The sequence below is a fragment of the Corvus brachyrhynchos genome, unplaced genomic scaffold, assembly GCF_000691975.1.
Source record: "Corvus brachyrhynchos isolate BGI_N302 unplaced genomic scaffold, ASM69197v1 scaffold319, whole genome shotgun sequence".
In the NCBI taxonomy this organism is placed as follows: domain Eukaryota; kingdom Metazoa; phylum Chordata; class Aves; order Passeriformes; family Corvidae; genus Corvus; species Corvus brachyrhynchos.
This window is the reverse complement of record NW_008246065.1, coordinates 1,484,978-1,496,262: the sequence shown is the minus strand read 5'-3', so window position 1 is coordinate 1,496,262 and position 11,285 is coordinate 1,484,978. Positions and strand designations below refer to the sequence as shown.

Below are 11,285 nucleotides of genomic sequence, written 5' to 3'. Positions count from 1 at the left end.
CTGGGAGAGAGAGAATAGTCTGTTTTTTCCAGGTGTTGGCTTCCAGCCACAAGGAAGTTCATATCTAATATAACCAAGCCACATTAGAAAAAACTGAGCAGATAAGAAGCCAAATGCAACTCAAACCACAAAGCCTCCATTGAAAATGTGTTTTGACTTCAGAAGGGGGACAGGAAAGAAGAAGAGAGGATTAGAGATTCAGGGCCCAGAGCTCCTCTCAATTGCTCCAGATTTACACCCATTATACTCCAGAAGAGTTGATCCAAACTCCGCTTTGCTGTGAGAAAGGCAAGTGCTTAACTTACATCAGCTGCAAAAACATTTCCGATTTCTTATCTCCTTCCTAATTGCCATTCAGGGGACAGTGTGATGTGTGTCACGTCCAGCCTTTACCCATTTATTCTGAAGGTTAAAAATGTCACAACGGGTGTGGAATAACCAGCATTTCAAAAAAAAGTTTGTAGATACAGAAGTCTGTTATTGCAAGTCCAATGAGAAAATAATGCTCTCTTTGTACTTGTTTTCTCTTGACAGACAGCTTAAATTAGGTTGCTAAATAACTTGGTACATGGTACAACAGTAAACCTGTCACAAAAGCATGTTAATCAAAGCACAACTGATACTTGACATCCCCTGGTGAAAGGCATTTTTATAGTGTTTCATTAAAATTGAAAGGAGGATTAAGAGGCCTATTTCTTGATTAATGTGTCTCTCTGACTGGGAGATGTAATCCTATCCATAACCTCAAATTACTGGAAACCAAATTAAATTTCTGCCAGCAGATCATTCCGAGCACATATGACACAGGGCACAAAAGTGTTCATTTCTTTACACTTTTTATCCAACCCTGAGACCCTTTGAGTTGCAAACACCACAGTGGGAGCTCCAGTGACACTCCAGGCTACAGGAAGAGAAGAGGCAGCCAGCATGGAAGAAACACAATGTTGGGATTTCTGTCAGGACACATCCTGGCTCTCCTTGCTGCCAGGTGACAGGGATCCTCCTGGGAACACCACTCTCCCTGGAGACCAACAGCTCAGTGAGAAGTGGACTCTTCCTCCCCACCACCACACCCTGATTCTGTGACTGAACCAAGGCCAGGAATTCAGTGTCAGGAGTGCACATTCCCAGCTGGTGCAGGGACAGAGCTGTGCTGGGTAGTCCCAGCTCTCCAGCCCACAGGGCAGCCGGCTCCCTGCCAGCTCCCACAGCCTCTGGGACATTTGCTTTCAAAACCCTTGTATCAGCAGTGCTTGGAGCCTGTGTGTGCCCAGGAGAAGGAACAAAAGATGATACAACCCACACTAATTTCAGCCTCCCCTACACCAGACAGGGCAAAGGCAGTACCAGGTCAGAAACTCAGCTGCAAACACAGCCCCGGCCACCTGCCAAAATCCTCACTTCACAGCCTGCTCTGCTCACACTCCGTGGCAAAATCCTGCGTGGCTAAATCCCAAGAAGCCTGAAACAGCTGCATATCCCGTTCAAACAAAACAGACCTATGCCTCAGTAGTCCATCACAGCAGCACACGGCTGCATCTCCCTCAGACTTACTGTTTCTTCCAAGAGCAAACTCCAACCGGGTTTTTGTAGCAGACCTGGCAGCCATAATCTGGCTTCTCAAAGGAAGATTAGATAAAATCACTGGCAGCTCTTCTGTTTCAGCCGCTTCCCCCTTGAAATATTCCCTGCCTGACTCAGCCTGACGGTTTATCTTCAGAGGACAATAGTTGAACTAGAAGCCTAAATTCCAAAATGCACAAGAGTCAGACTCTCAGCTGATGCTCCTCATATCTCTGGGCTTCAGTAGTCCTCTCACTCCCAAGGCCATTAACACTTAGTGCCAGGAACAATTTATTCCATTAGATAAGGGCTAGAACTTTTCCAAGCACAACCTACATGCTGTGAGATGATAACAAGTCACCTAAGGCTACATCATGTTTCAGCTTTGATCTCCTCTTTGGTTGGTCCGGGTATCACTTGCCACATCTTCCTCTCTGAAAGGCAGTGCTGTGTTGCAGGGGGAAGCCCTGGGATCTCAGTTTGCTGGGAGGCACTGCCACAGTCCCCACTACTCACCATCTCTGCCCACCCAGTGGTACTGAGATCAGCTTGGAGTCCTGCTTAGCCATGAATAGCTGGAATTATTTGCTTAAACAAAACAAACCAAAAAAATCCCGAAAGACACATGTAACACTGAGCTCTGGAAGATGGCATAGCATTAAACCCTTGTTTTTAAAACAACATTCAAATATGTTCATATACCTGACTTGCATTCTGAACAAGCAAACTTACTCCAGATTTCTGCGAAGAGGATGAGCTTGTAACCCGTCCACCCCCTCCTTAGATTTTCCATTCCCCACTGACTTCTCGGCATCTCTGTTCTAAACACCTCCGTTCTCACCCCTGTTTACAGGATCAGGTTAAAGCAGTCTGTGAAAAAAGGCAGAGTTCAAGAAATGGATGGGGCTGTGTTATCCTCAAAGTGTTCTAAGGGCAGTAAATATCAGGACTCTCCTCTCCCTCCCATACGCGGCTCAATGTACACAACAGGAGAGCCCATCTGAGAGATGAGCTCTGAGATACAGCCTTTTATAGTATCTGCAATAATTTAATAAGCTGTAAGATGCTCCCAGAGCACGTTCATGGGAGAGAGGGGTTGTTGTTGTTTTAGCCTTTGCAGCTTTGCTAAGCTTTAAACTCAGGGTATTGGGTTGAACAGCAGTAAATGCACTGAGAGTTGCCTAATATTTTCCATTACACCATTTATGTCACATAATCTTACACCTGACATTTCTTATTCTTATACTACATGCACTTCTTAGAAAAAAAAAAAAAATAAGGCACGGGTCTTTTGTTGCTATTTATAACATGCCAATAGATCTTAGTGAGTTTTACCAAAGGGCAGGTTAAAGAGTAATTAAAAATCTAGTCAGGTTATTTAAAAAAAAAAAACAAAGGAAGGATGCATCAGGCATTCAAAATCTTCAGGGTGAAGTCCTCTGGAGCAGTACTGAAATAGCCTTTTTTGGTTTTGTTGTTAATCTCACTTTGAAAACTGAATTTATTCTCATGAAATAACTTCCTTATTTGCAATCTAACTTGTAAGAAAATATTTACACCGCATACACTGGCTTATTTATCTATTAAGTGAGCCATATGGCATCAAGACTGGCAATTTAAGTGGGAACAGACAACAAATAAACGGTGCAGAAAGCTAAACCTTAGAGAGCCACAAAGGCTGGTTCAGAGATGAGCTTGAATAGAGACAAAAAGAGCCATTTCCCAAGGCATGAGAAGAGTCTTACACAGAGGTCCTTGGGGAAGCCTTGGGACCATCAGAGGGGTCTGTTGCTCTATTACAGGTGTGTCAGTGTGCAGAGCAGACCCCAAACCTCTGGCCCCTGCTGTATCCATCAGCTCAGTGACCTCTGCACACCACGTGCTGGACCATCAGCCCCCTCCAGCCCAGCCCTGCCTCGATCCCCTCAGCTCTGGAAACGGGAGGAGTCCCAAGGGAGGCCCAGCAGGCTGAACTTTATCAAACACAAGGACCCAGTGCTCCTGGATTCTGGCCACCCATGGCAGATGGACAAAGCAGGCTGAGGCTGGTGCAGCCATTTGCAGGAATCTGGCAAAGCTGAGCACAAACCAGCGTCCTGAGGATGCAAAACCCGCCTGGCTGCTCACTCCCTTGGGCTTCTCAGATTTCTGATGCTGGTGAGGGGGGAGGGAAGAATGTAAAACAAGATTTCTCTAGCTGCCCTAATCTATGTTATGCCCCTTTTAAGCTTTCTCCTCACATTTCTAAGTACAGACATGGCTCTCACTGCACAATGTGGGATAGATACCAACCAAGGACATGGATGTCCCACTTATTTGCACTCAGTAGGAAACAACAGCAGGGTCAGTGGGGAAATGGGAGCTGCCAGGGGAAGGAAGGGGCAGATTTCAAATTTCTGCATTTCAGCCGGAGTAGAAAAGGTTAAATGGGTCACCCCACTTTGAAGGGTTATCCCATTATTGAAGTTGTAAGCAGTGTTGGAGCATAAAGGTTTTGGGCACAAAAACGTCTGTGGTTATCTTCGGAAAACAAATGTGTTTTAAAAGGCTTGAGTCTTAACATAGAGTCTGAGTGGAGGGAAATACTGGAGTGATGGGAATTTTAAAGGGCCCAAGGTATAAGCATTTACACAGCAACCTGATTTGGAAACCAAGAAATAGGAAGACAAGTTTAGTTTGTTAAAAGGTTCATTTCTTTTCTGATTTCTATAGCAGAGTGTTTTTATCATGTGAAACGATAGTCAGTGCCACAGCTAGTTAAATATAACAAGTGGGAGAGAGAAGGGAAATAATTCTGAAACCTTTCTAAAATGAAAGCTTTCTTCTAACTCAGGAGTCATAAATAAAATCAAGTATTTGCCCTCAGGGAAGAACTTAACTCCAATTCAGCTAAAGGAATCTTTTGCCAAGGCATGACTTTGCCCTCACAGACTGTTACCGTGCCTTCTCTTTTTGGGAGTCAGAGCCACTCTGCATTTAATAGCTGTGTGCTACCAAAAGTCACCCTGAAGGAGCCAACAGAGCCAATAAAACCTGGACAAGGCTGATTTCTAACAACTGCAGTCCCCTAAAGCAGGATTTCAGCCTGCAAGGCTTATCAGGCAGCTGCACAACCCATCAACCCTCACACCTCCGTCCATCACTTCCCAAGCTTCTCACAGCACCACGAGGAGCCCGTTCCTCACAAGAGTGCAAAATTTGCAGAGCTTTTTGCTGTGCAGGATGGTTTCCCCAACTTCCACAAGAAGCTATTCCAGGTTGGAGGGCTCATTTCAGAAGGGGTTCCCAGAAAGCCAGTTTATCACACTGAGAACCATTTGCAATCCAAGTTCATTTTCCCCATCCATCTGAAAACCACACAGAAGCCAAACAAAATCACATGTGAAGGTCACAGTTTCCCCCTTCTTCTTTCACCACAGTCTTCCTTCCCTCAAAAGCAAAACAAACCCTGGAATTAAAAGCAAATCAGAACCTTTTATGACGTGGGGAAGGACACTGCAATGAGTTGAATGATGGCAAGATGGCCAAAGACTTTCTATAATAAGTCTTAGATTAGCCACAACTTCAAGTGCAACAGGCCAAAACTCTTTTTAATTCCACCTATATAAAACCAAAGTGACTTTCCAGTGACCTCAATAGAGCTGCTCCAAATTTACTATGGTGTGATTCAAAGTAGTATGGAAAGGGAATGTATAAACAAGGTCCTATTCAGGCTGGCTTGTGACAAATGGTGACATTTTCTTCTTGGAATAAAACCTGTCAAAATCATGTAATTAAGCAGAGAATGCCTTTGCCGCACAGAATTTATTTTCAAACACCAAAAACATCCTATATAAAGTAAATCCATGTTCTTGTTTTCCAGAAGTCTCATTTCCAGCATGGCTTCCTCTCCTCCTTGGAAGACTTCCTGAGCTAGGCTGCATTAACCTCGAAACACCTGAAATAATCCAAAAGTGTGTGCAGCAGTAAGGGGGTGCTGAGGCAATACTGCAATCCTTTTTTCCAACCTGGCTCTTTCTGCATTCCTGTTTTCCCTGTGTGTTTACAAAAGGTAAGTACTCTTCCAAAGGTATTACGCCTCAGAGCAAGATAAACAAACCATTGAATAGATGCACCTATAACTGTTCACAGGCTTCTCCAAAGTGTGTTACAACTCCTTTGCAAAGAAAACAAATCACACAGAATCATGCTCACACTGTGAAACAGTCCGGGGAAGACTTGGGAGTTGTTTCTAAATAAAAGCTTCTAGCACAGCAGCTGCTGTTGAGGGGTGGGATTGTTCATTTTGGGTACAGCTGCCTCCTGCTGCCTCCACAGCTCTCAAGCTGTTGTTAGCAGCTCTCACTGTACAGAAGACCCTGAAACTCCATAGCTCAGGCCACCAAGGCAGCAGGATGCCCCAGAGCCTGCAGAGAACAGCAGCTTCCATTCCTTCCAAACACTCAATCAGCAAAGTGACAAAAATCCCTCACAAGCAGCAGAAATGAGAATCCGCAAATAAACATGCAAAAAAACATGCAAAACCTCCCCTTCAGTGGGAAGAGGAGGTTGCATCCCACGTTCAGGTGTAGGGACTGAGCTTTCCCAGAAAAAAGTTCATCCCCACAAGGCCCAGCTAGGAATGTGCCTACAATAGCATGGAAATAATAATACACCAATAATCCAATTCCAATAACAACATTGGAAAACGCTGAGTTTGCCAAAGCTGATTCATGTGTCTGAGGGAGGGGGGGAACAAAAGGTGAGTTTGACACATCTTGTTCCTGCCTCCTGTTTTTCTCTGCTTCTTTGAATTTTAAAATCCAAATGCTATAATTGGAATCGAGTGAAAAACAGAACTTGTGTCATATGAGAAACTGACATTCTGGCATGTTTTTCCATTGAATCAGAACCAAAAAAAAAAAATTAAAATTTCTCATGAATCCAAAAAAAATCCAATTTTGAACGCATCCATATTGATACATTTTAAAATTTTGTTTTGAGAACATCAAAGCAATGTAACAAATTAAATCCTGCTAAAGTATATCAACATTTTGTGTGAAGAATCCAAACAAACACAGAAACAAGGATTTTACCTTTCCAAACCAAAACAAAAACATTCCTCGGCTGCAAATATCTGCGCAATTGACACCTCTCAGTAAAACATTCTGATTTTGATGAAATTTCATTTTCTGACAGAAAATTGTTCCATCAGGAATTTTAATGAGCTTTCCTTCAATACAAACATGTCTGTGTTACTCATGCCTAGGAGAAAATGTCACTTTGCAGTATTTTGCTTGGTTAGGTGCCTCCCCATTAGGATGAGGATATTACACCAATTCTGCCTTGGTTTCTCCACACTCCCCCCTCCCCATGCACAACATGCACATCTATCATCTGATTAAAAACATTATTTATCTTTATATATAAACACATATTTCCTAACAAGCCAAGACATTTATAAATAACTTATAATACTACAGCTGAGTGCTAAACATCATGATTTAGGATGAAAGAAGAAACCTTTCTGATCATTGTCCTTTAGTATTTCAAAGACCATTTTTCATGTTTATTTGCTGTCACTGGTGATAAGGGATTGCCTTGCTGTATTGCATTTCCCCTGCAATGGTGAGTTGTTTGCAAAGGGAATGGAGGACAAGCTGTCACATCAAAGAGAAAAGACTGAAACCCACCAGGAGGTGAAGCAGGGGTTTATTGTCTTTTGCCCTGGGTTTTGACAGTTAATTAGCTCTCATCCAATTTATGCTTGTGTGGCAGCTACACCAGGGTCACCAGCAGCAACTCCAAGGTGAGGCCAATGCAAAGGATACAAGACAGGAGAAGTTGCAACAGAGCCCCAGCAAAGCAAAGGGCTTCATCTCCCACCCCCAGCCGTGGCTGATGGACTCGTTCCCTAATGAAGCCTTTGACTTGTTTGTTTTTTCCCCTCACCACACTGAGGATCCTTTCAACAGCTTTGGGCACTGAGGAATTGCCAAAGTGGCTGCTAAATTAAGCAGTCAGAGCAGCAGCATCTGTGGAAGAACGCTGCCCCTTCAACTTTCTTCATGTCAGCTGCCTCGGGCAGAGGACGAGGAGGAAGATGACAGTGAGGAGGTGGTAACGAAGGGCTTCACTGAGATGCTCAGCAGGGCTGGGCTTCACTGCCTGTTCTTCAGGACTTTTCAAAACCTCAGCCACATCTTCTGGCACTCAAGATTTTTCAAGACTTGACAAAGCAAACGTTCTTTCCCCCTCTCATTACCTGTTCCTCTCTCTGCTGCTTTGGTGGGTTTTGCCACCTGCACAGGTTTTACCTCCACTGATAGTTTGAAACCCCAAGTGCAGAGAAAAAGCAAAGCCCAAACTGTGCTCCTGGGACAGGAGCACAAAAGCAGGATTTTCACATCATGGAATAAAACCTTTGATGAAATCACAGCTGCAATAAATTCTGGAAGAGTGCTGCCCTGCTTGATGCCTAGTGAAATACAGCAAGGTCTCACCTCTGAAAAAAGGCTCCGGATGAATTTAGAGGTCAGGTAAATGTCTCAGGGGAATATGACAGACAGTAGCACCAGGAAAAGAATTGGAAATGAGATGCAAATTCACTTTATATTAAACACCCACTGAATGGGAATTTCTAGACATAACTGAACCAGTCAAGGCTCAGACTGGAGAGACAGCCTTGAATACTACAGAGCTCCTTGGCAATGTCCAAGATGTGCCCCATTTCCAAGTGAAATCTTCACACCTTGTAGAAAGCACCTGCTGCCTCAAAAAATACATTTTTTTTTTTAATTACCTGTTCAGACCTTACCCAAGCAGAGCAAGGCAATTTCTAGGCACACAGGAAGCATCTTTCCTGCAGAGACACTCCTAAAGAGTCATCCTCATTTAGCCACATTAAATATGGAAAGCACTGCACTAAAACAGCACTGGCACAATATCCAGATTCCTTTCTCAATAACCCAGCTTCCCTGTGGATCGGTCCTGATTGGATCCAGGGGCTGACTCAGGGCTTCCCATTCCCTGCTGCCATGATGGGATGCTCTGTGTGCCCCCCATCCAGTGCTGCCACAGTCCTTTATACTCTCTTTGTAAAATACATTGAAAAGTCACCAGCAAATTGAAAGCCTGAAGCACAGAATTATCCAACTTTCTATGCTAGGATCAGTTCTGGAGAAGTGTTTCCTAAGTGAGCTGGTCAACTACAGAAGTCACCCCAAACAACCCCCTGCTCCCAATTACTGGAGCAGACTGGGATCGAAGCACTAGTGAGATGTAGCAACAAGCTCATATGAATCACCTGCAGGAACTGAGCTTGGGTCTCAAGAATGCAAAAGGCTGAGAGATTCCAGCTGGGCCTGAAGAGCCAATCCCCAAATATTGGGCCAGCAAGAGCAGGGGAGACAACACTTTGCCCAAACCCACTTGGAAGTACCAATAGAGTCACTCTCTGAAATCACTGTATCACAGAAGTCAGAATGATTTGGGTTGGAAGGGACCTCAAAGATCTATTCCCAAACCCCTACCATGGACAGGGACAGCTTCAACCCCATGGTGTTGCTCAGAGACTCATCCAACCTGGCCTTGAACAATTCCAGGAATTCAAAGCACAAATGCCTCTTTCCTCTGAGGACAAGAAGCTGAGACCCACCTCTTCTGAGCACCTACAGCTAGGTATGATGATTCTAGCTCCTGCAGCCCACTCCTAATACCGTCTGAAATAACCCTCCACTACGCAAACCCCCACTGCTCTCTTAATGAAGGACGGATGTGAACACAACTTGCATGAAAGTGGTCTCATGAGACGCACACAGCAAGCTAAACAACAGACTAAACTTAGTGCGTGGGCTTGTGGCTTTGTGTTTCTCTCAGCTGTGAGTCATTGTGTGGGGTAGAAAACTGCCTTCCTCCCCCAAAATATCATGGAAAGTAAGCAATGCCTCACGTTACAGTAAGGGAGGCTCTACACAGCAGGGGCCAGGATTGTGTTACTCACAGGGAGCTTGAAGGCTTGGCAACATCACAGCCAAATCTGTCAATGACACTTCACACAGGCCATTGAGCAACCAGCAGAAGAAAATCATTTTCAGCTAGTCTTGATCCAGCAAGGTTCAGAAAAGAAATAGGTTAAAGACCCTTTCAATTCAAGGTCACCTACCTCCTTTCTCTTGGGTTCCTTGAATGCTTCTTTCCAATCTCCTCTCTTGCTCTTGTGAGCACTGTGCACAGCACAGGTCCTTCCCCTGGGGTGATGTGATGTGAGACTGCTGCCTGGGGACTTGGATGCAGCATCCGGGAAGGCTGCCAGCTGGACAAGGCAAGCAAGCACCTCTTGCAGATTAGCAATGAGTCCAAGCAAGCCTTTCTTCTGCACAAATTTGGAAGTTTGAGAGTTGGAGCATGCATGCTAAACACTTCCCAGAAGATTTAACAAATTTGCATTGGCAAAAGTTCAGTGATTCAGCCCAGGACTCCTCACCCTCACAAACAGGCAGATCAGGTACCCTGGTGTGTGTTACCTGAGCGTGTCCCTGTGAAGCACCAAGAGTTGCTGCACTGCTCTAACTCAAGCAATGAGACTGTTCTGCAGCAGGAGCATTAAAAAAAATAAGGTACTGAATAATCAACTCAAAGGGAAGGCCAAGTCAGAAACCCTGAATATGATTCTCTGGCTTTGATCAGGAGATGGCTTTCCCTGTAGGTGCTTGTCTCCACCAAGGAAAACAAGTTTTTTAATACCTGCTCCAGGATGTAATGCATAAATAGGAAGAGACAGCCACCAGGGAGAGGTAAGAAATATGCACTTATGTAGATTGACAGCAGTTTTCTGTGTGTTACTGCATAAAAACCCTTGTCCACTTTGGGACAGTGACCAGGGCTGCAAAACATGGGCCCTTGTGTGTCCTCCCTGAACCAGCAGTTAATAATGCAGTGCAAGGAGTCAGGAAAGTCCCAGATGCCACGACCAAGGCTGGTGCCAGGCTCTGCTGGAGAGAGTCCCAATCACACAATGCAGGAGGAGGACTGTGTCTTGTCCAAAGTCTTGCAAGACCAGCCAGGATGGGCTTTGTACCCACACCAGGCTTTTCTTAGATGTTTTTGGTACTAATTTCCCCCAGCCCATACCTGTGAGAAGCACCAAACACTCCTCCACTATGTCTCACTGAGGATTATCAGCATTTTTTTTTAGGTTTACAGAGGCTGCATGGCAGGAGCAGAAGCTTGAGACTGATCACAGCACTTACCCACCCTCCTCACTAAAAGGCTTTTTCAAATTGCTGCTGCTGCTTGAAGAACCTGAACACACAGGATAGCCAAGACCCCAGCACACAATGACCTGCTTTAAATGTCTCTTTGCCTTTGGGAAAAACACAGTGAGGCTTTTGAGAGTGAATTACAGAAGGAAAAACTTCTAAAGGAAGATCAGTAGTTGGACATCCTTTCCCAGTACAAAATCACATTGAGGACATTTTTGACATGTGCATGCATATCTTTTTTCAGTGGAGCTGTGAGTGAGACTCATGAGAGAGGATTGAGGGGGTCTTTGTGCTACCCTCAACCCAATACTTTTATAAGCATCGCTTTTGATTTCTGGCTGCACTGCAAATCCATTATGGATAAGGAAAGCAGTCCTAAAACACAATTAGGAGATGGAGTCATGAGGTTGTAGCCTTGCAGCTATGAAGCAATGACCTCAGCACAAGGAAGAGATAGAAGATACACTAATCCCTGTTAAA

General features: G+C 44.5%; 1 long non-coding RNA gene across 1 annotated transcript in view; it reads right to left on the bottom strand.

The window, feature by feature from the left end:
- The window catches only part of LOC108449770, a 23,097-nt gene extending 13,268 nt beyond the window's left edge, over positions 1 to 9,829 (bottom strand). Inside the window, exon 1 of the long non-coding RNA XR_001866056.1 lies at positions 9,707 to 9,829. This is a non-coding gene — a long non-coding RNA (uncharacterized LOC108449770). The remainder of the gene's footprint in view (positions 1 to 9,706) is intronic.
- Between the last annotated feature and the right edge of the window lie 1,456 nt (positions 9,830 to 11,285).